The 15,242-nt window shown below is 43.0% G+C and overlaps 1 long non-coding RNA gene across 1 annotated transcript; it reads left to right on the top strand.

The window, feature by feature from the left end:
- Nucleotides 1–5,603: 5,603 nt before the first annotated feature.
- LOC109314824 lies at nucleotides 5,604–7,191 on the top strand. The gene is made up of 3 exons (XR_002102370.1): nucleotides 5,604–5,735; nucleotides 5,872–6,095; nucleotides 7,011–7,191. It is a non-coding gene; the product is annotated as an uncharacterized LOC109314824 (long non-coding RNA).
- Nucleotides 7,192–15,242: the final 8,051 nt, after the last annotated feature.

Genomic DNA, 15,242 nt, shown 5'->3' on the forward strand with positions numbered 1-15,242 from the left:
GTTTACACCAGTATAAGTGGCCTTCACATCCCCAGAAAAAAAAGAAGGCAAACGATGTACAGCCCTACAGCGATGTAACCTTCTTGACTCTGCTACAGAATCAGGGTAAAACTCCAACAATGGATATGCAGTGTCATTCATCTGCAGTTTATCCTGCCATGTGGTGTTTGCCCAAGGCAAAAAGGGTAAGACCTCCTCTCCTGCCACCTGGTAGTGAGGCACAATAACAGCTCTCCCAATAGGTGGCTATATGTCTGTTCATTATGAATTCCAGTCTCATTTATGTGGGTATGCAAAATCAATGCAAGTTATGCAGTTGTAACATATCATGGCCACTATATGTGTCATGAGTCCAGGTCCTTAGTGAATTTCTCCACGATGTAGCCTTAAATTATCATTCTGATGAAATTATGTGCAAATTCAGCAGGCAGCTGGTTGTATGTGGTACACAGTTTCAGTGCCAGATTTAGGCTTAAGCTACTTAAGATACAGCTTAGGGCTTCACAACAGGAGGGGCCTCTCAATAAGAAAAAAATCTGGACATTGTCATTCTAATATGACAAAAATATACATATATATGGCGCCACAGTTATTATTCATATTGGGTTCATAACATTGTGCAGAAATAACAATAATTCATCTTAAAAATTCATGAAAATTCATTTTTGTGGATCTCATGGATTATTTTTATCATATGGGGCCTCTTAAACTGGGCATAGTTTAGGGCCTCAGCATGTCATAATCTGGCACTACACAGTTGCTATCTTGTAGCTCAGTCATCTCTACAAGGGATGACCCTAGATACTATTCCTATGGCCCCATTGTGCCTAAACAGCATATATTCAGTTCCTGGCCATTTCATAACCAGATTGAGAGGTTACCACAAAACTTTTCCAGCTGAAGAATGACCGAATACCCTGGTATAGTCCAAGGCACTAAAGGGAATCTTCAGTGTTTCCCGTAATTGGATTTTAGAACCTCCCATGACTGCTTCCTTCTGAAAACCCTGATGCAGAGGGAGCCTGAATGCCAGGACAGGGTATCCAGACAGGTAGTTGAATTATGAAGTACAGCCCAGCCTCAGCTATGAAAAGTATTCAGTTACCAGAGTGACTAGAGACAATGCATAACTTCCCTTCTGCATGCTCCAGCACCTGCAAGCTGCACGCCCCAGCACCTCCTTTGATAATCATAATACATGTGCCCAAGCCTACACAGAGTCAATGAAGCAGCCGGGATTAGAGTTCAGTGGCTCCTGTGACAGACTGAGCCCCCTCCCCCCGTCCCCCATCTTCCCAGCCCTTGGAGCCCTCTCCACTGGGCTAAAGGGACTACTACTATACCATAACTGTGCTTCTCTAGCACAGGTAGAGTATAGGGCTGCCATAAGAAATTCCATGCTATACTCACAAAAATCCCAGTACAGGGAGTATGTCATGGTAGGGTGAGGATAGGGAGGTCAGAGATAAATTCACAGTGTATGATGCTATAGGCATGCTGGATTATATCATAGACTGTAGGCAACTTGAAACATGCTGCCGTATGTTAGCGTGGATAGTGACAGCTCTAACTTGTGCCATGGCCATGTCAGCCTCTGGAGAACCTAGAATCAAGAGAAGGCAAATGCACCATAAGCTTCCCAGAGGTGCAATATAGAACAGGAAACCCAGTGTTCGTACCACATCTCAACCGCATCCCTATCCCATTGTCAATACTGATATAGAAAAAACAGATATTCATTGCTCTCCTTACCAACACTATCTCTGCTTGCCAAAAGTCTTCATTTGTATTCTGTGCTGTATTCACTGTTATTATATCACTAAATTAGTTGCTGATTGCAGTCTCTATTATCAATTTCATATGTGACATGTTACATTGTCTGTCTGGAGCCCATGTCTTGCGCTGGCTCAGATATGGACTAGGTGATCTAATACTTATTTTTTCATCTTTGACTTCTATGATTTTCATCTGGCAATTTTGGTCTGTCCAGGGACACATCAGGGCAATTCAGCCCTGGAAGTAAATCCACTGAGCCAAATTCTCTTCCAAGTTCCTCTTCTCAGACCGCTCTGGCTCCAGTAGAGTGGCACAGATGTAAACTGATAGCACCATCTGGCACACTCCCCTTAGGATTTTAGTCTGGGGCTCTGGTCTTCCATTTCCTAAACTTCTCTTGCTTCAACACTCTAGCAACATAAGACAATCCAAGAGTCAAAGTTCAGGTTTAATCAGGTTTTATCTAACCTATTTTGGCCTGATTCTGATTTCACTTGCTTTGAAAATACCATAGGTAAGTCTCTTGCAATAATGGAGTTATACCAGTAGTGTACATGATGTTAAACTTAGGCCAAGTACAGTAGATTTGAGGGATCAATAGAGTGTTGATTATTTCCTTTTCAAATGCCCTTCCTAAGTCTGTTTAGCATCTGCTTTACAATCTATGATGTCTCAGCTTTGTTGACTATTTCCCAGCCTTATCAGAATACGATATATGATGAGGAACGTAAGAAAAATCAGCTGCTCACTACAGTAGTTCAAGGACACAACTTCCATACCTGCCAGATGTGAGTCTCTACATTTCTGCAACATAGGTGAAGATGTGGTATTAATGATCTTCTATACACCATCATTTCCCATGTAAAGGAAAGGAAACCAGTCTTAAATATTTACAAAACACATTTCTAATACCTACTCAAGTGACCTTACTCAACTGGCAAAGTCCTGTAATTGTTTTTCCTGATTTTATTTGTCTCTGTGTCAACCTAAAAAGATTTTGTAGACCCGTGGAGCAAGGACCATCCCTTCTTGTATGTCTCTCCACTATGAGAGTAACAAAGGTTACTGTTTTCTTTGTTTATTTTCATTATAGACTTTTACATGAGATCATAAGTAATGATCGTAGTAAAAGTCATTACTGGTAGTAAATAACTTTACCTCTAAGTGCCCATGGAGCCCCCAGGTATGCTAAGGCTTCAGCGTGCTTCTGAAAGTCACACTCCCAACATTACTGCCCACTTGTTTGCTGAAGAAGATACAGTATCTGGTTTTAGACTCTGTGTTAAACTAAATTAAAGCAGAAGAAGAGAATGTATTCCCAAAGAAAAAAGTCCCTAGCTAGAGGAAGAGACAATTTTGGCTCCTGAATCAGGACTGATTCTTTCATGTGCCAGCCAAGCAAATCAGTAAAGTCACAGTCCTAAAAAATAGTCTTGATTTTTATATGCCCATCTTAAGATCTCTCAGATCTGATTTTTCAGAATTGTTAAGCACACACAACTTTTAAAAAAGTCCACTGGCATTATAGCTTTTCTGGGTCTGTTAAAACAATACGAAACAAGCACAGATTGAACATGAGATGCCCAAACACAGAGGCTATTTTTAAATCATCGTCTTTCAACAAGGAACCCCAAATTTTGTTGAATTGAAATTACTGGGACTTTTGGTCATTGAATTCTATGGGAACACAACTAAAGAATAAATTTATGCAATAAAAACATTTTTTTATGCTTGGGATAGTTACTACAAAGAGTACCAAATCCCCTGCTGTTCTCCATTGTGTATTTCCAAAATTTCTCCAAATTTTGTCCTTTCCTAAAAATATTTCCTAAATTTCCAAACACAAGAAACTGGCATAACTGCTTTGGAGTTGACAGTAGATTCCCTTCTGGCTAAGAAAAAGGCATTAATAAAGTGCCCTAATATCTCTACAGCCCTAGAATATGAGTAATCCCTCTAGACTCACATATGGAGAACCCCATCTATGTGAAGAAGCAGACTCTCACATGTTTGCAGCCCCATCCCCTCCACTGCATACAGCATACTGCAGCTCCTCAAGGATCTGCCATGGCTAGACCTGGGCCCTTTCCTGAGACAAAGTATCCCTACATCCTGCCCGTACACTGTGGTGGGAGGAGATCTTTGTGAGGGTTTTCTTTAAGAAGTGATGATTAGTGCCAATGACCCCAAGTCATTGCTACTCAGGACCCAAACAGGATAATCAGATCCTGGGGAAGAAGCTGTGTTAGGTAATTACTGCAGCAGAGCTAGCCAGGAGAGCAGAAACCGCCTGGTCAGAGGGGTGATAAGTATCTCCAAAGCCTGTTCCCCACAGGAACAGACAAAGAAGCCAAGGCCCTGACATAGCTTGGCTGCCAGAACACAGGGAATCCACAGCATTGCAAGATAGGTGGGGGTCCAAATGATTTCCTTTGCATCTCTGGACCCAACTGAATTGAGAGGTGGCATATGCAGAGGGGATGTTTATGGGTCTGTGTTTTCTGTGCACTGCACCTTGACCTATGAGAAACCTCCCTGTGGAGCTCTGGAGACAATGCATGAACCAAACTAAGACAGCAGGTACACAGTAAGTACCATGCCATGCTCTTGCTGCCCTTTATTCTTTCGTTGCTGCTTTCCTTAATCTCGTTAAGAAACTGGCAGGGCCGGCCCATCCTATCCTGCAGAACCTGTGGCCACAGGGGGCTGTGCAGCCAAGGGGCCCCTGCGGCCACGAACGCTTCAAATCAGTGCCGGAGCAAGGGGGGGCGGGCAGTTCCCCCCACTCCGTTTTGCCACTGCCACCGGCATCTCCACGTCCAGCCACTCGCCACCCGCCCGCCGGCTTCTTCATCCACTCGCCGCCAGCTTCTTTACATCAGGGGCCCCAAAACTATATCTTGTGGGGGGCCCAAACAGTTTTTGGGCCAGCCCTGGAAACCGGACAGACTAAAAAGTCCATCATTTGCCTTTTGCTCACAGAAAGCTGGCAGGTCTTGCCTCCTGCCTGCTCTGCAGGGCTTCAGGCATCTCCCTCTACTGTTGTGGCTTGGTTTGTGGGAGCACCACAAGCCGTCGTTGTGAACCAGCCACCATTGCCATAAGCACTGTACCCAATTCAAGACAAAAACCTCTGCCCCAAGTTTAAGCATCAGGCAGGGAAAAAACCAGATAGATGGATGATAGACGGCAGTATGGCCAAGATTCATCCAAACTGACCTAATTTCTTGCTAATACATTCCCTTCCTGCCGATGTATTCGCTGCAGGGCAGGATTAGATTATAAACTAACTGACAAGCCTGGCTTTCTTCTCACCCTCATAGCCTATATTAGCCTAGAAGAGATTTTTCCCCTAGCATTTGATGGCAAGTGTTTCTACAGGCATCTGAAGTGGTGGAGACATCAGACATGGGAATAACGTGTAAAGCCCTAGCAACACCCAGTTAGGATATGGTGCCTTGGAAGGATTGATTTCGCACACAAACAGAGCCCATCTTTCTCTTTGGGCTGCTGCAGAGCACCCAGAGCCCTCCAGGCAACCACAGAGACCGCATTCGCATCCGAAGTAGCCACAAGGTGGTGCTCCCTACCCTTTGTGGAAGCATGCTGGTAAATATAAACTAGCCTTGCGCAGGGATGCAGGTGGCCTCGGCTGGGAGCCAAGCTGGGTGAATGTTTCTCTAGGCTGCATATCCTTAGTCATATATTTTCTAAATCAAATTTTAAAAATCACCAAGGTTTACAGGGTTCATATCTTAGCTGCTCTTACTAAGCCTAACAGAGTAACAGAGGCTGACACAGAAAATAATCAGCATTTCACGCAGAAGTATAGTCTAAAAGAGCCTGTGGTTTCACCCTCCATAATATGTACAGATCTGCCATGTTGATGCTGTTCTTACCAGCTGCAGAGCTCAGATGATGGCAGCAAAGACGGGGGGGGCGGGCGGCGCTGTTTTGAGGTGCAGTCTGAGATAACGAGACCTTGCTCAACGCTCCCCTTGCTCATTTTATTTCTATATTCAGAACCAATCCCCAACCTTTTCCTCCCCTTACTTTTCATTTATTTCTCTTAAGTTGCTATTATTTCTCCCACAGTACAGCTGTCCAGAAATCCTGGAGAGCAGGGCCGAGAGGCGGGGTCTGAAACTTCTCATTTCCCAAGGATTCTCCCTGAACTGTTTCTGCTAATGCCTGATCTAACTGTCTGAATGTCATCCCCAACTGTATCTCATCACTCTGTTGTCTGTTTTACTTTCTGTGAGTGAGCATCAGCTATTGACTTTACCACCTCTGCAATGGAAAGTGGATCTACCCCTCAAGTAAGAGAACTACTAGTTTCTAAGACATACAATTATGCAGTGCATTAGTCTGTCTGGAGCCTCATCATTAGCTAAAATACAACACCATTTTAGGGGGCAAATGGATAGAGTCTCTATCCGAAAAGGCTCAGTTGTGCCAGAGAGGCAATGCACTGGCAGGGAAAAGCAGAGCCATCCTGGACTATGCAATTCAGGGGAGGGATGGCCTGCTTTTTATCGTAACACGAAGTACAGGCATCTTTTTGATGGACCAGGATTTCACATCAGTTTCTCCAGGGAAAGCCAGATAACTAATCATCACTGATCTTGGTGAAGAGCTCTCCCTATTTTTTCCTCAGTTTTAGGTCATTCTTCCTTGAAAAAATTTCCATCAGCTTTATCAGGCATTAGATCAGACTCCACAATATATTGGGATCATGCGTCCCATTGGGGTCTTTCTCCCCTACAGAATGAGCCACGTCCTGATGGCTTTACTTACATCACTTCCCATTGAAGTCAGTGGCACTACTGGCATGTACATTAGCTGACTGGGATTAGGTCTTTGTAGTTATTTATAATACATCTCATTTCAAATCACATGGTCCACATCATCTTATGATTTAGCTCACTCCTCCTCTATACCACATTGATATTGGCATCAGCAGCACATTTGAAGCCTGCTCCTACTCCCACTGCATGTTTGCTACAATAGCATTTCAGTCATGTGTCTTTGGGTAATGCCAGCTAAACCAAAATTATATGTATGCATAAGAACCTCTGCTTATTTTGCATGTATGTAGCATTAATGCAGATAGATCAGAAATGCTCTGCCTCCTTTAATCCTTAAAGCCTTGTCATATTTTGATCAACTGCATTATTCCTATTATGATGCTAGTGTAGGTCCTTAGCAATGCCTTCTTTTCCATTCTACTCCAGGGTTATGGAACTTCTGCATGAAGCAAATCCTACCTATTCTAAGGCCACAGAGGACCATGACATAATTTAACCTATGAACTTGTACCACTAGGTGGTAGAAGGACCAAGCCTAAGTACAGACAGTCAAAAAGCCCAAGGCTGAGTTGATTCAGCCTTTGCAGGTTAATCTAAGCTGCAAAGATAGAACCAATAAGCAAATGAACATACATTCACTTGTGATTCAGGAAATGCAGCCACATGCCTGCAGTGGCTCAAGCCAGAAGCTGGGGGACACTAGAGCACAGGTCTCTGGCGCACAGCCACTATGGGCTATGTGTTCACTTCCTCTTTCTGCTGCCCCTGAGGTGTTTGGGATTTGCAGTCCACAATCACAGCAGCAGGAGTCCCCAGGATTGTTCATCACTTCTTCTTCCTGCTTCCGGGAACCTCTAGGATTTCTAGTCCACAGTCACAGCCAGCACTGAATAAGCCAGCAAAGTAGGGAAGCTCTGTACTTGAGGGAAGGTGAGTTTAACACCCCCTCCCTGACCCTAGACCCCAGCTGGGGTTTGCCTAGGGGCAGTGAACCGGCCAGTGAGCCAACCATCACTGCTTCAGCTAGGGAGCAGAGGGATGGGTCCAGTTGTGCTCTCTGGAGCAGACAGCACAGCCCAGCCCAGGGCTTAAAAGCATGCTGGGAGACTGATTTAACTTGAACCAGGAAGGGGTTTTGGACAGAAGTTTCATAAACCAGTTTGACCCAAATCAGTTAAGTCTGATGCTACATTGGACCAGGTTTATCTGAAACCAGTTTCAGCCATTTTGAAACTGGTTTATGTTCACTGAACTTCTGTTCTGTTACAGGTTTAAACCAGTTTCTGATCACTTAAACCAGTTTATGTGTATCATCTGTCCCTAGCCCAGCAGTCCCCATACTGTGCTTAGCACCGATTGTAGAGCCCAGTGCTATGCTTACTGCCCAGCAAATACACATGCAGTGAGACAGGTTTTGACACTAGTCTTAGACTGACTTACTATGCAAGTCCATTGCTATTGTTGTCCACAAAATAAGCCTGCAAGAGCAGCACAGAAATTGGCAGCCTTAGAACTGCAAAGGAGCCATGGAGTGGTTTTACTGGCATTGTGTGGATGAGTGGTCTTATTGGATTGGATGATCTACCCAAGTAAGGGCCAGTGGTGATGTGCACCCCCTGACAGCAGCGGTCCCCACTTAGGCAATGAGCAGGGCGGGCAGGCAAGAGTGCCAGCTGGGGAGTGGGGGCACTAGGAGAATCAATCCCCATGGTACCCCAATGGCCAATCGCACCTATCGTGGGGGGTGTTCCCCTGCAGCCGATCGCACTAGCACTCCTGCATCAATGTGATCAGCCACAGGGGGACTCCACCCCCACCCCGGGTCGCTGACTGCCCTCTGGGGGGCAAGTGCCCCCCCCCGACTCAGAAGGCACCAGTTGCCCATGGTAAGGACTGTCATCATTTTTTTCTTAAGTGCCTTTTCCTGGAATATGATTTGTTCCAAGCCTTTCATTTTCCTAATTGTCAATGGCACTGCAGTGAGATGCACTTTAGAAACTCAAGCTATGGCAAACAAAATTCTACAGAATTACAGACCAAAGTGAAGGCCCATCCCCCAGCCACTGGACAAGATGGTGAGTTACGCTGACCTCTTCTGAAAATACAGATGGTAATGTGAGAACAAGACATCTTTTGGCGCACCAGAGATTACTATCTTGGGTGTGAGACAAGGGTTTGGGAGACCTGAGATGTAACCCGAATTCTGAAACTGATTTACTGACAAATGTACTGTGCTGGATCATCTCCACTTCACCCATAGCTTTTCCTCAGCCAGCATTTAGACAGTGAACTGAGGTCACGTAAGTAGACAGATAGAAGTCAGTGGAGATCCAGGGTTAACATAGCCTAATGTCAGCATGTGGCTTGTTAGCTTCAGTAAGCTAGGGATCTTATGTCTGCATTAAAGAATGATTCATTTGAAAAGAATGTGAGTATCAAAATGCACACAGATCTCCAGCTACTCATAACTTGTAGTGCACTATCCGTTTCTTGCTGATACAAATTTCCACATGCTAGGGGAAAGTGCCTCTTTCATGCATCACTTTGCACTGGATTGTGTCCAGTTACTTTACTTACCATTATGCAACTTAACCCAAGGCAACCCAACACCCAAAGACAAAATTAGAATTGCATAAATATATTTGCACAGTTTCTTCACTGTCCATAACAATATTCATTTGACTCTCCAACCCAAGATGAACTGTAAGGCACCAATTAAATTACTGAAGATGATTAACAATGTTTATTTTTTCTGAATTAATCCTAAACACTCTGATAACTGCTAGTCTCAATTACTGGCTTAGATGGAAGCACTACAATTCAAAATATAACATGTATCATCATGGAAAATTAATATATTCTGAGGTCATAGATCAGTCTTTACTCATACAAAATCCCAACGAGAGAGCTTTGCCTCAGTGAGGAATTATTAAGGCTGTAGAATTCACTAATATTAATATAGCGCTATATTCTCTCCTTAATAGTAATTATGCTTGAATTAAAACAAGAATTTTGCCTAGCCTTACCAGTTATACACCACTTTTCATTTCTAGCACTCTCTAACGTTAACTGACAACTGCTTATAATATCATTTCATTATCCCCAGTTTATGTATTGGGAAAGAGAAGTTGAGAAACACTTTCTCACACTGAACAGACCCCCAGTCTATGAGTAGAACTATTTGCTTTATTGGAACTATTTGTAGAGCAAGATTCAACATGAGTGAGGATGGTCACAATCTGTCCCTTAAGCTCTTAGGCCTACCATTTTCTTATACATGTGTACAGCACCTAGCACAATATGGCCCCAATCTCAGATTGGGACCTTTAGGTCCCTGTCCTACTTTCACAATACAAATAGTAAGTAACAATTATCCAGAGCACAGAGAGGTTCAGGAATAGATTCAGAATTAGAACTCATGATCTCCTGTCCTACTTTTTGTGTATGCTTTTTCATAGTATAAATTATTTGATCATATTAACTTTATTGGATAAAATTCATTTAACTGTTCTAAGGACAAGGGTAACAGAACTCAGCACCCAGTGCTTATGCTATACTACACATTTACTATATGTCATTGTCTGTACATATATACAGTTACAAATCTACTATGCATTTGAACTAATAACAATACTTAGATGACTAGTATCATGGGAGCTGAGTATCAGGAGTAATTTATGGATCCTAAGAGCAATACAAACACTGTTTAATTTTAAACTAAAATAGTGGAGAAATAGGAAAGGGTTCACCTTATAATCAGCAGCTTTCTGTTCTTGGATCCAGTTTAAGTGGATGCATAATGCTCATTATATCATATTTTAATAGAAAACATTTCTTTCAAGGACAGTAGGCCAGATTCTGTTGGCACTGAAGTCAATGGGAATTTTGCCACCGACTTCAATGGAAACAGGAAGAGTAAAGTAGACATTTGTAAATGTCATATGTTTGTGCCTATAATTCATAAATGTTTGCCCTGCTTGGAAGACTAAATCCTGCTGCAGCCAGTGTTCCCTGTAAGAATCAAAGGAATTTCCCTGGCTCGGGTCTGGGGACAGTGTGGAGACTGTGTACTGTTTTCATGCCATATGGGAAGATCATTTCACTCTGCAGTCTCATCTCTCTTATGACCAATACAGAAGTGACACCATTGGGCTCTGAAGCCTTCCCCACCCAAAGTGATATGCCACATAAATCTGGAGGTAAAGGAGTAAAGAGGGAAGAATGGTGATGTAGAAGATCTCAGATGGGCTATGGGGATGCCCAAAAGTAAGATGCAATATGATTTTAATTGGTTTCATTTACACCACAAAGCTATGTCTGGTAAAATGGAGCAATTAATCTCAGTGATAAATAGCTGATTATAATCAGTTTCTATAAAAGAACAGAGTTCTAGCTACTCTTGCCCTATAAAAAGATAAACACCAAAAGCCCTAATGAAAGATCTGGCACTGCTAAAAGACGCCTGCGGACCTGACCTGCATTTCAGTGTAGAAGGAGAAAATCCTTTCCAAGTATCATTCACTTCAGAGGATAATTTGTTGTATGCAGTTCAGCTGGAGAGGATTTAAATTTTAACATCTAGTTAAGAGGCTGCATCCTCAATGACAAATGTATATATTTTATGAGACTAGAAGGTAATGAGGAATAGTGTAAACACGTCTACAGGCATTTGTACACATGCTTGCGCCACAGTGCTGGGCGCTTTTAAAAGTATCTGGTGCTGCAGCACATATGTTTGCATAAACAGTGAAATCCACATCAGTGCTGAGAAAATGGCAGCACTGCACATTGAAGGTGTTTTAGTTCAAAAACGCACCGCTGCCATTTTCTGCACAGTAACGTGTATTTCGCCATTTATACAACTGCACACAATGCAGCACAGTGCACTTTAGCTCACGTCAGATCTCTGGCACATTGCAGCACAAAAAGGGTATATGTATAAATGCCATACGTTCAATGAATGCACTTTAGTTAATGCACATTAAATCTAGTACCTCCGTTGTGAGGTAGTAGAAAAATGTGCATTAGCCTATTTTAATGCACATTAGCTAAAGAGCACAGTTTGTTACACTTCAATGCGCATTAAAATAGTTGACAAGCCATGCTTTTGCCTTCCGTAAACAGACTTTGTTTTAGCGCTATCACAGTCATTAATTAAATTATAAGAATTTTGGAGTTTTGTTTCTCTTAAACATGACAATTAAGAGCAGGATTTTACAGTTCTTACTCCCTGAACTCTAGTTCCCCTTTTATCAAAATTCTTTTTAGATGCTTTTCAATTCAGACCTCACATTTTCTGTGGTTGCAGAAATGACAGTAGAGTTCACCAGACTGCAGAGCTTGTTTGCAGAAGCAAAGCTTTCATTTACAAAAATTAAAGAGTGAAATTCTGTCCCTGCTTAAATCAATGGCAAAACTACCATTGTCTTTAGCAGGATTAGGGTTTCACCACAAGTTCTAGTGACTGTAGAGAAAGCTTTCTGAATTTGCATCCAGTATAAACGGATGCACAGTTTCTGGGCCAGCAGCCTGAAACAAAAGCTATGTAGTAAGGTCAACATTTTCAAAGGTAGCCAGATTTGGGGTCCCTGCATTTTGGGATGCCCAATCTGAGAATCCTTGAGAGGGTTGAGCCACTCCAACTGTAACTGAAGTCAAAGAGTTAGCATGGTCAGTTGTTAAAAGGTGAAATTAAGTCAAAAGTATTGGTTCTGCAGGAGAAACAACATTGACTTTAGTTGCAGATCAAAAGGTTCACCTAACAAAATACCTATAAAAAGGAATGTGGTTTATTTATTTGGTTATACCTCCATGAACAAAATATGGAACTGTCCAGGAGCACAACTAATACAGATATATGTGCATTTCCCTTGAAATATAACGGATGGTGGGAATGGTGCCATATTACTTTTTTACCACCCTTTCCCTTTGTGTTCCCATTTTGATTCTCTGGATACTCACTTATTTTGGCCATTCATGCAACTTCTTTACCATACAAGGACCAGACGTTGTGGTCATCTAGGGCAGTGTTTCTCATCCCATGGTATGCGTATGACATGGGGTATGCAGGTGCTGTGGTTTGAGTTTGGCTCGCCCCCCTGCCTGGCAGGTTGGTGGCGTCTTTGACTGCTCGAGGTAGAAGTTCCAGCCGCTGCCTCTCCTGCCGCGGCCAGTGCACCAGGGCTTTCGCTCCCTGGTGTCAATGTACCAGAGCCCCGCACAGGCTGCTTTGCCCCAGGCCATGGTTCGCAAGGAAAAAGTGGGACTTGGCTCGCAGCAGCGAAACCAGAAGTGCCACGGCGGGACTTCCATTTTCGCTTTTGCCGCATCGATTAGCAGGTGGTATGGATGGTACCAAAGGCTGAGAACCACTTATCTAGGGTGATGGGGAACTATACTGACCCTGTGCTACCTGCTCCTAACTTGTGGCACTCATTCTAACCCTATGAAGAGAAAGGAAGTAAGTAGCTGCATTCCTTACTGGACTAAGAAGAGAAAAGTATACAGGAGGTGTCCCCTCCAGTGCCTAGAGGCTTAAGAATTGGCAGTATTTAAATAGAATACCTTCACCTGATTGGCCTTGAAACTGGATCCTTCGCTCAAGCAAGCGCAACCTGATGAAACAGAGATACTGGTTAGAGGAGCTCCTCAGTAAGTGCAACTAAAGAAAATTTGGACTCCAATATCACTCTTGGACTCTTGGGCACACAGGCTAAACATGCCATGCAAAGCACAGAACTTGGTGTTTTTGTTAAATATAGTTCTAAACTCTCATTACGCTTGAAAGCATGTGTCAGCCTGGAAGGCACTGACAAGTGTGTAACATTACACCCCTGTCAGGGATCTGTAAAGGTGAGTTCTAACACCAGCTAGGTTTGTTTAGCTTGCCTGAGAGGTTATGCTTTTCTGAAATCTCCCACAACTGGAGCAACATTCAGGTTTTTTGAATTTTTCCACAGTTGCACAATCGCCAAGGCAGCTCCTCTTCTAGCATTAGCAAGACTGCAAATTTTCACACCCATGCCATCCCACTCTGCTCTAAACAGGTATAGTGTGGGTGAGGCTTGTTAACCAAGAACCGGGAGACAGCCATTTAAAGGATTTGCAATGATTTTCTTATAGCAGGTTGCCCCCCACCACCTCCTTTGGGTGTGGGGGGTTAGCTCTGCAAGCTAAGAAACAGAAAGGAGCTCATTAATCTATTTGTAGTGTCCATGTATTTCCATATTATTTAAAAACTACATGGATAATAATTAAAGTCCCTGCTCCTCAGAGTCTGGCCTTCATAAACCCAGTGCCTGTTATCTTTTAAATTAAGCACTAAGCCATGATCAGGTAAACAAGTCTATTAAGCATCAAGTCTGTAAAGTTCCCTAAGAATGGTGCTAAAGCCGGCATGAGGGATTTGGGTCAGCTGAGATACAGGATATCTGATCTAGCAGATCCTGGCTGGAATTTCCTTAGTAGCTGAAACAGTAGAGGACCAGCTGAATTGTCAGATTCATCGGACAACTTAAAATGGTCCTAAAGTAAGTGGTAGAAATAAGTCTACTGCTTTTTTACAGTGGGGAGGAAGGAAATCATATTAAAAAAGCATCAACAGAATCAAATCTATTTAATTCTAAACTGAGTCAGCAGCATTATGTAAGCTGTGCTCACCTCCCCCTCCAATCCATGCAAGAGCCTCTCTGAGAAAATAAATCAAGAAGAGACATACATACAAATCCCTTTTGTCACTCTAACAGTGAACATTTGCAAGCCATTTTCAACTAGAGTGCATATACATTTTCTAAATCGTTCTGCGCTACTCTGTAGCATGTGTACGATGCTGCTTGGCTTCATGAAATAGGCAGAAAAGTTCAGCAAATATATATGCCCAGTTCTTAATTTCTGGTATCATGCCCCTGTTGTCAGAAGCATTAAATGAAAGCATTCACCTGGCTAACAGACAGGTCAGGTTCACTGTAGGTTAGGACAGTTAGCCTTATTTCTACTGTCTAGTATCTAAGTCTTAAAAATCGAGTAGCAGTTAACCTGTAGTACGCTGCTCTCATTTTGTAGTGCATGAGGAAAGGTCACTCGAGGAGAAAGAAACCGCTGCTCTCTTTAAATTGTGCCTACTCAGATTATTTTATGTAACTAAGAAAAAGAAGGCAAACCCTCCTCAATTATATTTAATGAGGTGGTATCTCAATAACAACCATGCTCTGCTCTTTTAAGAAAGAAAAATAGCCCAAACTTCAGCTGTATCCAAGGAGCATTTGGCACAGCTGAGTTAGGAGGCACAGAGATGCCCTTTTGCTCCCCTGGGACTAAGCCAGCTCCAACCTGCACAAGCTGTCGGGGACCTCCAAGGGCCACAATAGCAGCTGAAGATCAGCAGAGAGCTCTACTGCCCTGGCCCATCCCAGGCCATCATTCACAGTTCTGCACCACCCAAGAAAAGCCCCTACACACAGGGTTTCCTTGAACAGCTGTATCCATTAGTAAAGCCTCTTTGTTCTAGTGGTCTTAAAAGTCGAGTGGCGTGGAATGAGCAGAAGTGAGCTCCAAAGAAGCAGAATACGGGTTTGTGCCTTGGATTTTTTTTTTTTCATGTTTGCTTTGACTCTCTGTTGGGTATAAAGAAAGCCTGACAGAATGGTTGTTTTTGTGACG

This window comes from Crocodylus porosus, unplaced genomic scaffold (genome assembly GCF_001723895.1).
Source record: "Crocodylus porosus isolate Cpor-Errol unplaced genomic scaffold, CroPor_comp1, whole genome shotgun sequence".
Lineage (NCBI taxonomy): Eukaryota > Metazoa > Chordata > Crocodylia > Crocodylidae > Crocodylus > Crocodylus porosus.